This window comes from Anabrus simplex, chromosome 2, assembly GCF_040414725.1.
Source record: "Anabrus simplex isolate iqAnaSimp1 chromosome 2, ASM4041472v1, whole genome shotgun sequence".
Classification (NCBI taxonomy): domain Eukaryota; kingdom Metazoa; phylum Arthropoda; class Insecta; order Orthoptera; family Tettigoniidae; genus Anabrus; species Anabrus simplex.
The window spans coordinates 355,475,233-355,491,633 of NC_090266.1; the positions used below are offsets into that span (position 1 = coordinate 355,475,233).

The 16,401-nt window shown below is 39.1% G+C and overlaps 1 protein-coding gene across 1 annotated transcript in view; it reads left to right on the plus strand.

Moving 5' to 3' along the window:
- The first annotated feature begins 326 nt into the window (after positions 1-326).
- The window catches only part of fzr (fizzy-related), a 378,342-nt gene continuing 362,267 nt past the window's right edge, over positions 327-16,401 (plus strand). Inside the window, exon 1 of the mRNA XM_067139092.2 lies at positions 327-351. The gene's annotated coding sequence lies outside the window, so the exon portion shown is untranslated. The remainder of the gene's footprint in view (positions 352-16,401) is intronic.

Genomic DNA, 16,401 nt, shown 5'->3' on the forward strand with positions numbered 1-16,401 from the left:
TCTTTCTTTCTGAGCTAGTTATCGTCCATTATTTATTTTAGTCATTTCCCGCTGTGAAATAGTCCCAATAAAAAGGCATCCCTTCCCTTATGTTGTACACTTATCTTTTTTTAAATATATATTTTAAGTTTGCACATCCAGGAGAATGTAACTAACCCGGAAACCAGTGACTGGACGTAACGTTTTATTACGATGTATAAAAACTAAACAAGAACAGGTATATAGAACTGCACTGGAGTTTTACATTGCTCAGGAGCCAAAGACCTGCGGCTGCGAGTAACGTCAATTCTTGTATTACTTTGCTCCGGTGGCCGGAGCTAGTCCGAGCTAGTCGGTACTTTTAGAACCTCCGTGAGTTTGTTTGTATAAATATTGTGAGATTTTTTTTCTTTAGTTATTCATTGCGAGTTTATAGTGAAATATATACTGTATTTTGAGTTAACCTATGTTGTCATACCTTGGCAATTGCCTGGTGTAAAGTTTTCCGTTGTTTTTAATGTTCAGTCATCGTTGTGAGTGTTATTACTGCTGCTTTACTGCTCAGTGGGAATTTTAGACTTTATTTACAAATGTGCTTTTCAGTCGCTTTCTTCCGGAGATTTCACAGTTTTTTTCTGTAGCTTTCCCTTTCTTGGTGTTCAGTTACAGTTTTTTGTTTGTATTTTGTGCTGGTGAGTTAATAATTGTTATTATTAAGGTATTATTCTATTTAACTTATAGTATTATGTTTTACAGTTGACAATTCAAGTCATTTTCGGTAAAGCTTCGAAAAATATTGAAATAATCCAAAGAATTCAGCTAAAAATATTTGAAGAGTAATACATCCCGCACTGTATTTTACTGAGGGGCACTAGGCTATATCTTAGGACGTCACAAGTTTCTAGTGTTTATCAATTATAATGGTGACAGTAGTGTGTAGATATTTTGATTTAGGATAGGCAAATTATACTTGTTCGTTTCATGAAACAATGCTACAAGACAAAAACTATGTATATTCTTGTAATGTTTTGGTCTGAGTTACTCGGTCAATTACAGAATCAAATGGAACACAACAGCAATTGTTTGGTTCTTCATTCACTTAAAAATGTATCTGGGTCTGATGTTACCAGTGAATGAATAACTCTGGCATGCTACTTGTTGGGATGATGTTCCGGTTCAGTTGAAAGTGTTTCTCCTCACTGCACCAGAGTCCCATATATTGCCACGTTTGCGTTAACCCTCTACCAGGAAGCTCATGGCTACATGACCCAAACCGTAAACAACTTGCTTGGTAAACTTCAATAATTACAAAGTGAAATAGTGTGCAACTGTATACGTTGTTTCTCACTATGAAGCAAGTGACTCAAGACCACTTCTGGCCTAATGACCTGGCTAATAACAGAAACTGAAGTATGAATTAGATACGTGATGCTAATAAAGATCAGTTCTGTAGCTTAAATATCTGATTGGAATTGTTTCAACTATGGAAAAGCCAATGTGACAGATATAGTCAAAACTCTGGTTACACTGTACTTAGTAGATTGCACTTTTAATAATGGTAGTAAAAAGCATGGAAAAATGACGAGCAGAGAGTTCCTTCCTTTATGCTTGCGAGGGATCGACCAAACTTTGTAAAAATTTACCAAAACTCAATTAACGCATCTTGGAACCGTTTTAGTGCATTTAAAATAAAATAAAATTCAGTTGAAAAAGTAGACATTAGTAATTAGACCTCTAATAACTAAAGTTGACGTCTGACAGGTAGAATTGAAGAGAGGAGTATTGCACGTGCCATTTTACGATGTTGCCACATTCCAGTATTCCTTTCTTTTACCCCTCGCTTCCGGCTCACTTGTTCCCTCGTTAATTCTGACCGCTGTGATCTGTTGTAGACTACCTGGCCTGGCGGTGTCGTCCCATTTTCAATCACTCTTATCAGTGACATACAAACAGTCAGGTTGCTGTGAGGGAATTCCTTACTGAAGGACTGGTACAGGAAGACATCCCTCAAGTAACTGGTGAAACTGGGATTCTTGCGAATCGTATGTTGGAACTCGTTAAATTACTTATATTTACCGTTTGAGACTGGTGCGTTTATATCGGGACTGGCAGAGAATAAACAGGACTCAAATACCTTTTATTTAGAGTTACCAGATGGTTGTGGGTGTAAAGGCAGTTAAATGAGTTTCAAGAAGTAGGACAAAAGATGGGCATATTAAAACTGTTGAATTTTACATTTTCCGATTTCAAAACGAAGGATTTTGCTGTAACACTTAACTTAAATTGTAGCTCATCTCATACTTAACAGTTAACTTACACTTTCTTATACAATAGGGGACAATATAAATATTAAATTAATGCTTACATAATGCTCGAACTGTTCAAATATTCATACCGAGGCGTTAAGTAAACAGCTGCTCAAAATATAATTAGCCTACTTTCCTCTGTCTATGTATGTCTACCCCTCAGTCTCATTTCTTGATACCAGGTCGGGATGAGATTAATTTATACAGCATGTTTCTACACCAGATGCCCTTCCTGGCACCAACCCCAGTTGAGTAGCTAATGGCGACTAAATGTGTTATGGTGAATGAAATTGGGTAAGGGGTGCGAGGACTCGGCTCTGGTCTATGGATAGGAACTGTACCAGCATTTGTCTGGAAGTGAAAATATTAAACCACAGAAAACTATTCTGAGAAACAGCCGTCGGAGGGATTCGAACCCACGTGTTTCCCGAATGCATAGCTTGGCTCCATAGCCATAGCACGTTAAAACGCGCGGCCACTCAGCGTACTTTCACCTATATAAATAAAATTATAATTTTGCCTGTATGCTCGGATTAGATGTACAAGATTCCAGAACTTAATGTTAAGAAATTGTTTAGATTAAAATAAGTTGAAAAAAAGATAATTCTATAATGATAGCGCGAAAAGATCATATTGCATTCGGAAAATAGTGGGTTCGAATCCCATTGTCGGTAGCTCTGAAGATGGTTTTCTGTGGTTTCCTATTTTCACAACAAGCACCTTACCTGTACCTTAATTAAGGCCACAACCGTTTCCTTCCCACTCCAAGCCCTTTCCTATCCCATTGTCGTCATAATACCTATTTGTGTCACGACGTAAATCCAGCGGTAAAACAAACCCATGTTACCAAACATCCCTGACTTTTCCGTAAATATCTGTAAGAGTATCCTTTGTATAAAGCATAAGGCTTGCCTTTCTTCGTCTCATTGACCTGCATGTCGTAAGTAAGCACGCAGATAGCATAACAACAAAAGCTACGTCAACAATGGATGTCTACAGCTGGAATAATTACAGTATGTTAAAAAGTATAAACTAATATTACCTCAAAAAACGTTCAAGAGAAAGGGGACGGGTTGGGAAAATCCTTATCACACAGTTGTGTGGAAAACGCCCTAATTAGCAGTCTCCTTGCTGCATGACATTGGAAAACCCTGACAGGCTGCTGATAATTTTACAGTGATCACAAGTGGGACACGAACTGGTCACCCTTCACATTCTTGTTTTCACACAGTAGTAGAATGCCACTCACACTGAACTGCTTGCGACAAGATCTAACTCAGAAGTGAGAGGTTTGGCAACTCCGAGTAAGACGAGCTGGCCAGAAGATTTATCTCCATCGCAACCGCAGCCGCCCCACCCTCGTTTCCATGGCAATCATACCCCCACTCCCTTTATCCTGCCACGGCAATCAGTAAACGGACCTCCCTCTAAGAAATGTTACATGTCAACTTTAGTTATTAGAGGTATAGTGTCCAACAAGTTATTGGTTCAAATAAGTTAGAAAATCACATAAATCTGTTCTCATTCACCATTTTATTGTACATGGTTTACATATAGACCATTTAATGAAATACCAGTACATACAGTACATGAAACTTTTAGTGATACTTCGGCTCTCTAGTGCTGAATTGATAGACCTCAGTTATCTTCGAGATTCGTAGTGGCAACCTTTGACACATAAACTATGAATCAGTTATGCATTGCCATGAGACATCTGGCATATACTTTATGTACTAGTGCTGTTGTTGTTTACACAACAAAGCCAAAGTGATATATCTGAGAATTCATGCTAGGAACAAGATTTGCATCGAGAAATGTTATATAATGTGTGTGTGACACAGTTGTTGGCTTAATATAATAAAGGTTTAGAAAATTCATATCGATCGATCATACTATCGATTGAATTCACATTTCATTTCCATTCATTTGGTAGTATTACCGGAACCGGGGTAGCTCCCTCCTTACTCCTCACCCCTGTAAAATGAAGTATTACTAAAAGTTTCGTAGTATTCGGGAGATAGTATGTTCGAACCCCACTGTCGGCAGCCCTGAAAATGGTTTTCCGTGGTTTCCCATTTTCACACCGGGCAAATGCTGGGGCTGTACCTTAATTAAGGCCACGGCCGCTTCCTTTCCACTCCTAGCCCTTCCCTGTCCCATCGTCGCCGTAAGACCTATCTGTGTCGGCGTGACGTAAAACAACTGGCAAAAAAAAAAAGTTTCGTGGACTGTACATTAGGCAAAGTGGGACTGAGTTGAGTTAAACTAATAGTAGAAAAATTACTTGTGCTAATGACCTAATTATGATTAGGCCTATAGACTTGGTAACAATTTAGGGGTAAAACAGTTTGGGACTTGAACAGATTTTATGTAGTGACACATTAAAATCCATGTCCCATAAGATAAATGTCATGTTCGTTGAGAAGAGATATTTAAAAAAATGAATACTCAATAAGAGATACTAAAGTGGAACAGGCAGTTCATTCATATTTCCAGTCCCTAAATTGTCTGAGAGTCAGTAAATTGAGAGTGTAGCAAATCTAGGCAGTAGCCCCTAGATGTGTTCTTAATCATATAGAAGAATTAAAACAAGACTGTGTAAATGTGCTGTATGCACAGGTGTTGCTGTTGGCCAACTGTGATGAATACAAGATTGCTATTGTCTCTGATAGAGCTCGTATCATGTCTAGATTCTGGGCTGCCACATTCGGTCAAAATAAGAAAAGCGCCCAGTTTGAAATTACCTTACAGACCAATGGTCTTGTCACTCGCCGAACCTAAACCAACAAACATTTATTATTATTATTATTATTATTATTATTATTATTATTATTATTATTATTATTATTATTATTATTATTATTATTATTATTATTATTATTAAATTGTATATGTACAATGCAGGGGTGGTAGATGGAGAAAGGGCAAACCCCACATAAACAGAAGTGCCTCCATCCCCACGTATGTATGTTTTCATAAACTCTACCGATTTTTTGGCGATGTATAGACAGTTTTAAATTTACATATTTACACTCCAAACACTTTATCTTATTACTAGCAAGATACCCGTGCTTCGCTACGGTATTGTACTGAAATTTATAATTGAATGCTTATTGTTTTAGATATATAATCCGCTGAAATTCGCAATCTCACTCGTTTTCTGCTAGAATCTGCCGAAATTCGCGATCTGACTGATTTTCTAATAGATTATGGCAAGTTTCCTCCCATTTTTCAATCTTTCTTTCCAGCAATCAATTTCGTATTTCCCGAGCTATGTCCAGGTATTCCACCCGGTCACCTAGGTCCCTAAATCTTTGCCATCTTTTCCTATAAGAATTTTTAATATGGATCAAATCTTTCAGGAGGTCCGGCGTCTTGGGTGCATTGGTGGTACTGAACCTACGGCCGGACTGCATTCTTAGTCATTACCCATCCAGGACCCGTTTCCAGCGCGGTCCGCACATTTGACGACGGTCCAGAACATTATTATTATTATTATTATTATTATTATTATTATTATTAGATGTTCTGGACCCCACAGCAAGATGCAAGACCGTTACTTGGCGGTAAATTACATCTGCTGCCATTGTCATTGTTGACAATGTGACCAGCACCATTGTCGCGTGTAGGCAAGTGTGCAGGTTTTCTGGCGATACGAATGACATACTTCTGTGCATTACTGACCTTATTATAGAGGTGAACAATTTGATGGTCAATCGCATTCCTGTCGTTTATTTCAAATGTGTACAAATTTTTATTTATATGCCAGGAGAATCTGCTGTAATCTAAGAACGTTCTCCGAAGGAAAAGATGGCTGTTGATAATGAACCCAGGAAAGATTAAAAATGATCGGTTTATGATCAGAAGTAGTACATCGAAAATCTACAGCCTGTTTTCAGTCATTCGACAGGGTCAGAAATGGAATGAATAAAGCCCCATCTAGCGGAGACAATAGAAACTCTGCCGGCTGCCGAAGCACTCCTCTGGGCAATGATCGATGAATGACAAATGAAATGAAATATTGGACTGTGTTGCTGGAATGAATAATAACAGGGAAAACCAGAGTATCCGGAGAAAAACCTGTCCCGCCTCCATTTTGTCCAGCACAAATATCACATGGAGTGACCGGGATTTGAACCACGGAACCCAGTTGTGAGAGGCCGGCGCGCTGCCGCCTGATCAACGGAGGCTCCTTATAAGTACATTATGAAAAGCAAAATCAACTGGTCTCACCTCCTTTTACACCCCACCGAAGTTATTATTTACCCCCCCCCCCCACAAAAAAATTAAAAGAATGGGTTTTCTTTATGTTTAAAGGAGATTCCAAACACCAATGTTCACATCTATTACCTTCAGTTTTGAGATATAAGTATCCCCATAAAAATAATTCACTTTTTTCCACTTCCTTTCACACTCCTCCCCCCCCCCCCAAGTGAATTTTCCGGCAAAAAAAATACTTGTTTCTTTAATAGTAAAGGAACTTATAAATACCAATTATCACGACTCTAACTTCTTCATTTTTTGATTTATGTGTCCTCATGAAAAGAATTCAACTCCTTTTCACTCCCGCCCCGCAATATGTCCCCCCCCCCAAACGCGTTTTTCTTTATTTTTAAAGGAGATCCAAATACCAATTTTCACGTCTGTAACAACTTTAGTTTTTATTCGATGTACGTATTCTCATACAATTAAGTCAATATATTTTCAATTCTTTCAACCCCCCCCCCCCCCCCCACTTCATTGGATTTTCCGAGAATACGTGTTTCTTTACTTTTAAGGCAGATTCCAAATATCAAATTTCACGTCTGTAACATCTTCATTTTTGAGATATCAGTAGCCTAATTAAAAGAAATCAACACCATTTTCAGTCACGTTTACCCCCCTCCACCCAAGTAGTATTTCCGAAAACTAAAAATACACGTTTCTTTATTTTTAATAGAGATAAAAAATATTATTTTTCACTTCTGTAACATGTTAAGTTTTTTGATATATACTGTAGAAATTCTCATTTTAAAATTTCACTTTTTTTATTTCCCCTTAAGTTGGAGTTTCCCAAAACAAATCACCTATGTTTCTTTACATTTACAGGAAATTCCAAATACCCACCTTTTACATCTGTAACATTTTACGTTTCTCAGATATATTAACACAGTAAAGGTTTCCACCTATTCAATACTAATATTTATTTACGATATTATAAATTACATGGAAGTAGTTTCGACCCACCTAGGGGTCATCATCAGCCGACTCGGCATTAAAAGAGTATCACTTTTTACTCTCCAGACTTTGTACATACTTGTATATATGTTTATATGTGTTATTTTACACTGTATTCTTTAGTACGAGGACTACTGATATCCATGAGTTTATATTTTTACAACACTAAGCACCCAAGCACCCCACTTGTACTTTGTTCCAAACTTCTTTGTATATATATTCCTCGTATTATTATTATTATTATTAATTACTACTCACCTGTACTATACTAACATTTCTCATCTCATTACCACACTTCACTTTATAAATTATAAATCCATAAGATTATTACAGTTAAAAATAACATGTTTTAGGATTCAACAAAACTTATGTATGCTTTAATATGGCTGATGATGACCCCTAGGTGGGTCGAAACTAGTTCCATGTAATTTATAATATCGTAAATACATATTAGTATTGAATAGGTGGAAACCTTTACTGTGTTACTATTCATATGTTATTCTCAGTTCAATACGGACCAACAACATGAAATTCATAACCCTTGATCTCAGATATTCTGTAGATATAGTCTTTCGAAAAATTCACCCCAATTTGTCACTCCTGTTTAACCGCCATTAATTGGATTTTCCAAAGACAAAAAATATGTGTTTCTTTATTTTTAAAGGAGATCCCATATATACATTTTCAGTTCTGTAATATCTTCAGTTTCTGAGATATATGTATCTTCATTACAAGCATTCAACCCATTATTCACCCTTTTACACCCCTCCTATTGGGATTTACAGAAAACAAAAAAATACATGTTCCTTCATTTTTAAAGTAGATTCTAAATACCAATTTTTACATCTGTAAACTTTTAAAGTTTTAAGATGTGGACACACTCATTTTATGAATTCACCACCCTTTTCATCCCCCATTATTTGGATTTTCCAAAAACGAAAAAATTTCGGTTTCTTTATTCTTAAAGTAGATCCCCAATACCAATTTTCAGGTCTGTAATATCTTCAGGTTCCCTGAAATATAAGTAGCCTCATTAAAGGCATTCAACCGTTTTTTCACCCTTTTCCACCCTTCCCATTAGGATTTTCTGAAAACAAAAAAATACATGTTTCTTTATTTTTAAAGGAGATTCTAAATACCAATTTTTACATCTATAAACTTTAAAAGTTTTGAGATATAGATACACTCATTTTAAAATTTCACCCCCCTTTTCAACCCCTTAGCGATGGAATATCAAAAAATCTTCTCTTAGTGAGGACCTACACTTTAATATGAATATATCCCCAAAATTTCATTTCTTTATGTCCAGTAGTTTTGGCTCGGCGATGATGAATCAGTCAGTCAGGACAAGTTATTTTATATATATATATATAGATAATATCTTAATTTCTGCTACACATATTTTTTTTCATTTTGCTAGTGGCTTTACGTTGCACCAACACAGATAGGTCTTATGGCGACAATGGGAAGGGAAAGGCCTAGGAATTGGAAGGAAGCGGCCGTGGCCTTAATTAAGGTACAGCCCCAGCATTTGCCTGGTGTGAAAATGGGAAACCATGGAAAACCATCTTCAGGGCTGCCAACAGTGGGATTCGAACCCACTATCTCCCGGATGCAAGCTTACAGCTGCGCGCTCCTAACCGCACGGCTAACTGGCCCGGTACTACACATATTAAAAGTAACAAGAACCAGTCATTCATACCCTAACTCATACCCTTGCATACACATTCTTCCGAGCCCAAACTCATTCATAACCTCTCCTACACGTGCTTGCATGCACATTTGTCCACGTGCAACATCACATCATTCTTTAAGTACTAGTTTATACAAGTTACGTACATCACACATGGATTTCTACTTACAATTTTTTTTTTTTTTTTTCTGCATGGAGGAAGTGAGGAAGACAAAATAATTTTACTTTAGGTGGTAGAAAGTTCCTTAGCAGAACACTGCGTGAGAAAAATCCACTTAAATATGAGGTTGTGTGTCGAGGTGGGGAGGTACAAGAGGGTAAATCCTTGACCTCCCTTAACAGAGTGGTAATTAAGCTGCAGACGGTGGAAGGGGATGAGATGTGTGTTATCTGTCCGGGATTTCCTAAGGAATGCTATGTCTGTTTTTTTACGCAATGAGATTACCGGTGTCAGTGACCTGCCTGTGTTCAAAGGGATGTGTTTTTCTATTATGCAGTCTGCTAGGCATTGGACACGGTACAGTTTTGTCATATTTCTATTGTTGTTGGGTGCCAGGAAAGAAGACCATAGAGTAATGTGGCCCGCACAAGGGAAATGTATGCCATTCGTAGGGCTTTACTCTTTCTTCTTCTGGAGAGATATCTATGGATGAAACCTAGTGCTCTGTATACCTTACGCCTCGCTTCCTCCATTCAACACTAAAAACTTAATTACTGGTCCGTATTGAAAGGAAATAACATACAATAAAGGGAAATACGATTGATCCACCTTTTCTTCAATACATAATATGTTGTTAATATGATCACAACATTTTTATTCAGTACCGGTTTCGGTGTCTATGGACACCATCATCAGCTGAAACAGGTCGTGTGAACAAAGATATACAAGTATGTAGTACATATAATAGACCCTTGGTAATAAGTGACACCAATAGGATGAAGTAAAAATAAAATACTTAAAAGAATATTAACAAGTGATGTGCTTGTTAGTCAAAGTATAAGATGAAAGTGAAGATATTAACAAGTGTTTAAAAACTTGATCCCTTTGGAATGATTAAAAAGTCTCAAGCGTAGCGCTGCTAAACACTAGGTGAAAATAAAACGTGGACATCCAAAAACAGCTGTAGTATGCAGTCCTTCCACAGAATATTGATAATAATGTAACATAAGTTTGATGGTGGCTTGTAATGTCAACTCGTAAAAAGAAGCCGTTAATTATGAGGTACTCAAAGAAGTGGATCAATGTTGCAGGCAAAGAGAAAGTAGATATATGGCCAGAAAGTTCTCTATCCAATGCGGAACCTGAAGTATGGAAAGAAAGTTAAGTGTTAAAATGAAGTATTGTAAATAGGGCAAAAAGCTATAAAGTTAAGTAGGAGACTCACCTCGAGCGGCCTGATGTATGCGTGGAGAGTGGCAAGGAGCAAGCGCTAGAGTTTACTGGAAGCGTAGAACATCGTTAAGGAGGGGAAAGGGGTGGGTCAGGAAGGAGGGGTGATGGAGGGGGCACAGTTAAGTGGGCGTGGTAGGGAAGGATAACGTGATAACGTGTGACGTATAATCTGGAAGAACAAGCTGTTTTTAGGGAGTTTAACACCGTTGAGAATTGAAATAAGAGAATCAAATAAAATTCTAGGCTTTTTGGAAATGTCATTCAAATTCAGATTTGGGTTGAAGTATTGGTCTAGAGGTATGTAACAGGCTACCGTGATATCTAGTAAGGGGCCTTTGTTCAACGTGTCTAATGTTGTTAAATCTTGATCTAATCCATTAAATTTGTGTTTGTAATCCTGTATATGCTGACCAACTGCGGAAAACCTATTGTATTTAATTGCATTGAGATGTTCGGCATATCTAATCTTAAAGCTCCTGCCAGTTTGCCCTTTATATGAACTGTTACAGTCGTTGCACCGAAACCTGTAAACTCCTGACTTAGTGAAAGGGTCTGATTTGTTAACCAGGTAGGAATTGTGGAGAATGTCCATATTTCTATTGTTGGTGCAGAAAGCAATGTTGACGTCATCAACTATGCCAGCAGAAAGCTATCTCCCACCGAACAACACTACTGCACTGCCAAATTGCCAACTGGAGAAGTGCCACTTCGCCCAGTCCCGCTGTCACTCCTCTCCTGGAATAGCACTGCTCCTAGGCTGGAGTCGCTGGCGTCTGTCTTCAGGCATATCTTCCGTTGAGGGTTGGGATGGGCTAGACCGGGAGCATTGCATATCGCAGCCTTATTGCCGAGAAGGAAGCCTTAGCCGTGGTGTGGGCCATGGGCAAATTCAGAGGCTACTTGGAGAGAAGGAAGTTCCAGCTCTACACCGATAACGCCGCTCTGTTAATTGCAGAATTTGTTTTCAATGTGTGTCATGCCCCAGGACCAATGAACATAGCAGCAGACAGTTTGTCTAGGCACCTGGCATAAAGCAACAGGTTGAGGGGAGAATTTCTACCGTTGAGGGAAATTTTGAAAGCCATATCTCTGCCGTTGAGGGAAATTTTGGGAGCCTTTTTTCTGCTGTTGAAGGAAGGTTAGAAAACGGGTTTTTGACCATCAAGGGAGATGTGCAGCAGACTGTTTATCTAGGCACCTGGTGATTGAGCCTGAAGCAAGGGGCACCATTATCGAGAGGGAGTTCCCATGAAAACACCAGAGTGAGCTTAAGGAATCTGTCCTTATGACCATCAAGAAGGAACTTGATCTGGGAGTAATCAAACAGTGGTAAGAACAATACAAGCCCTGTAGGACCATGACGCAGTGGATTAGGAGACAGAACACCGATAGTTGACTCGTCCCGAGGGAATTCATGATGTGCTACAAGAACTTCCGGGTTGACGGAGGACTCTTGATGTACAGATCGCACCTCTCCGACACGCCTGCAGTGGTGGTGATCCCCAGACAGCACATGACAGACATCCTCGAGAAGTTCCACGACAGCACTGAAGCCGGACATCCAGAAGCCGAAGAGACGTATCAGTCTATCCGATGAAGATTCTTCTGGGTCAACATGCGGAAAGACATTGTGGACAATGTGAAGGGGTGCTACATCTGTGCTGGCACCAAGGCGAGCAACAGGAAGGCAGATTCCAGTCAGCGAGGAAGACAGCCGCAATGTCCTTGGGAGGTCATAGCCCTTGACTTGATGGGTCCTTACCCTAGAACACCACGGGGTAAAACAGGACTCCTAGTAATCACTGACCTCTTCACAAGATGGACTGAGGACTTTCCGATACCAGAAGCCACGATGGGACGCATCACCAGCCTTCTACAAGATGAGGTGTTCTGCTGCTACAGTTATTCACTCGGTAGACAACAGGAGTCAGTTAACGTCTAGGAAGTGGCGTCAGATGATGTCAGAATGGAGTGTGGAGCACTGGACCTCCCCTATCTACAACCCAAGGACTAATCCAATGGAACGACGGAACCAGGAGCTAAAAAGGATCCTACGTGTCCACCTAATATACAAAGAACATAGACTGCGGGGCCGTCAGATACCGCTGTCTCTCTTTGCCGTGCGTCGACGCGTCAACCTTGTCACCGGCTATTCCCCAGCAGAGTTGTTCCTTGGTCGACAGCTATATGGCACCAAGGATTGGGATATTCATCCAGCACCCTTTTCTGGTCAAGATGATGCAGCTGGCTCCCTGGCCGAGTGGCAGCAGCAGGACATCAAGGAGAAGCAAGCTTTGGCCGAGAAGAGATCCCTTATCCAGGCCAAGGCTCAAGATGTTGAAGATACCCAGATCTTCCTATCATGCCAACAAGTACTGCGACGTAATCACCCAGTCAGTAATAGGATTGGAGGTTTTCATGCAGGTCTCGCACCTAAGTGGGTTGGTCCTGTCAAGGTGGTTAAGCTGCTGGGCCATGGGTTCTACTTACTAAGGACCAACCTTCCTGTCAAGGTCCACGCATCTTACTTGCGGTGAGTCACCCAACCGCTTTCTCATGCAGGGTAAGCCTGGTACTGCCATAGGTCCACCTGGAGAGAAGGCTACTAATGACACAGCACATCTGGTCATGAGGAAATTGCATAGACGGTCATCGAGGAAGAGGCTGGCAGCAAGGCCTCCCCAACCCCCAACACGGCACGATCCAGTCAAGAGGAGGAGAACATATCCAGCGACCTTGAGGAAGAAAGAAGGTACAATGTACGTCCAAGACAATGTCGATGAGTGTGATAGACTGTGGGAATTGTTTCAAGTTATAGGGGGGATTGACGCAGGTGTAATAGACTGATATAACTTGAAAACAACATCCTTTAACCCATGGGTAAATAATGCAAGTATCATGCTCAAGTTATTATTATTGTGATTTGTGGTGTACATCCACTTATTAGTATTATTTACGATCACATTATTTGTGAGATTATGCCCTGAAACACGTGCTGTGTACATATATTTATGAGTTTAGTTAATGTAAGAACCTATAATTAAAAGTAACTGAGCTCGATAGCTGCAGTCACTTAAGTGTGGCCAGTATCCAGTATTCGGGAGATAGTGGGTTCGAACCCCACTGTCGGCAGCCCTGAAAAATGGTTTTCCATGGTTTCCCATTTTCACACCAGGCAAATGCTGGGACTGTACCTTAATTAAGGCCACAGCCGCTTCCTTCCCACTCCTAGCCCTTTCCTGTCCCATCGTCGCCACGAGACCTATCTGTGTCGGTGCGACGTAAAGCAACTAGCAAAAAAAATTTATAGTATTATAATTTATTATTACCTGTATATATGATGTGTAATCCACTACAGTATTACGCAACACATTGTAATATCCAGAATATTACTAGGTAAGGCGAGAACTATGTAGAATATTCTTTACATTATCTCTGGGCTTTAGGCACTCTAGGAATTACTAGAAGATATGTTATGACATATCCTTCTAGAAGCCTGGCCAGGCAACCTGTATAAAGAGACGGTCTCGATGGTGGAGAGGAGTTATTGTTTAACAGGAGTTGTGCTGTGTTTAAGGCCGACATGCTAATGTAAGCAGTCATCTGTTTCAAGGTTGCAGTCTCCATGTGTTTAGCGATAGGCAGTTGTTAAAAATGGTGGTTTGTTGATGTTTTCGGAGTGAAGTGTTTTGTTGTAACGGCAGTGATTAAGGTTATGCGTATTAATGTGTAAATAATTAGTTCTGAATAAGTAAGTGTACCAATTGATAGCTTTTTGTGCGTGTCTTTGTGGGTACATCACGATAACATGTTACAGTCGTCTATTCTCAATGTAGTGTTATACAAAACTATGTTGTCTTTATTAAAAATCATCTCAATGGGGTTTAAATCAGGGTGGTAGGGTGGAAATTGCAGTGTACTATGACCATGTTGTGCCAACAGGGCATCTATTTTATACTTTTATGTGCTACGGTACTTTTCTTCAATTAAATGATTTCATACTGTTCTGGTTTTAGCATATTTTCACCAAACGGCACATTTTTTTTCTGTAAGCAAAGAAATCTTGTCACATTTTTTAGGCTAGGAGGTTGGAGGGAGATTGGAGATTAACATTTATTTTAATCACTTTTCCTAGTTTCCATTTTTTTATTGCATTATGGTAATCACCAGACTTTTGCCCAGATTTAAAAGTTAACAGCACATTATTGACAAAACCTTGTTCGCTACCGGCATGGATAATAAACCAGCATTTGTTAACTATCAGATCACGACTGTGGTGTTGTGTGTGAAGAATGTACATATGTTTCATCCTTATATACTATAGGTCGGTTATCATTCTGGTACCGGTTAATTGTTCTCAATTAGGCTAGTCTTTTTTTTTTTTCCTAATGTCAGATTTTTCTATCAAAAATTTCCTGTTGCATAATTTCTCCCATCTAAAACCTGAAGTTTTAATTACTTCATGAAGGGCCAGTTTCTCACTTTGGAATTTAATTTTCTCCTTTAAAACTGGCAATTAAGTTCGTAACATTGGGTGTTTACCTCGTGTTACATGGAATTCATTTATAGTTCTTTGAACCACGCTTTTTGAAATTGTCTATTTCCGTTTTAATTTTCTTCCTTAGACGATTCTTATGTGGCGTTGAGAAAGATTGTCCAACCTCCACATTAGTTTGCATTTCATTTATAATACGCTGAACATTACTGCAAGATATTCCTATTGCCTCAGTTACACATTTTTGTACTTTCTGCATTAAAATTGGTCCTCATGCTTCTCTTTTCATAGAGGTATGTACATTGCAAATAAGCTCTCTTGCCTGGCTGTGAATAACTTTCTGCTGGGCTGAGTGGTTCTGACAGTGATGGCGTTGGCTTTCTCAGCCTAAGTTGACAGGTTCGATCCTGGTTCAGTCCAGTGATATTTGAATGTCAGCCCCATATTGGTAAATTTACTGGCATGTATGAACTCCAACGGGACAAAATTCTGGTACCTCGGCACCTCCAGAAACCGTAAAAGTAATTAGTGGGACGTAAAACCAATATTATCATCATCATTATTATGAATAACTTTGTTTTCACCAATCCTTTTTCCTTTCATATTACTGATAAGTGTATTACTGATACAAGACCGGCAATATTACAAAACCATTACAAAACACTAACAGATAATACATATTACTATAAAAGTCCTTATTTATATAGCACATTCAATTGATCTAACAGTTCAACAATATTATGTAGGTACTGTAATCTGCAGAGGACTCACTGCGAGGGCTATTTCTCCCTTACTGATGTATGGGTGGCCAGATCTGGCCAGCACACCCTTGAGGCTTCAACACTCGGTGGACGAGCTGTAGAAGTACAGTTGGTAGTACTGACTAGGTACAAAGTTTTTCACTAATGGCCTTTGAAATGATGTGTAAGATTTAAAAAATTAAAATCTTGTAAAACAAAGAAACTTCAGCCAATTTAAAGGGAAATAGGTTTCAGACCGCGTACCACCTTTCCAGATAGGTTTCAGACTCTGTTCCACTGCATTCCAGTACCATTGCATCCCTGGTTATATGTCACAACTGACTATCCTGAACTCGCCAATAATGCTTTGAAGTCCTTACCTTTGTTCCCCACTGCTTACTTATATGAAACCACATTTTCCTACCTCATGTATTTGAAATCAGAGTTAAGAAATAATTTTAAAACTGAGAGTGACTTAATACTGAAATTATCAGATATTAAGCCTGACTTTACAGAGCCAATTATTCAAAAGCAGCTTCATTGTTGAAATTAAACATCATTTGCCGTCATTGATATTA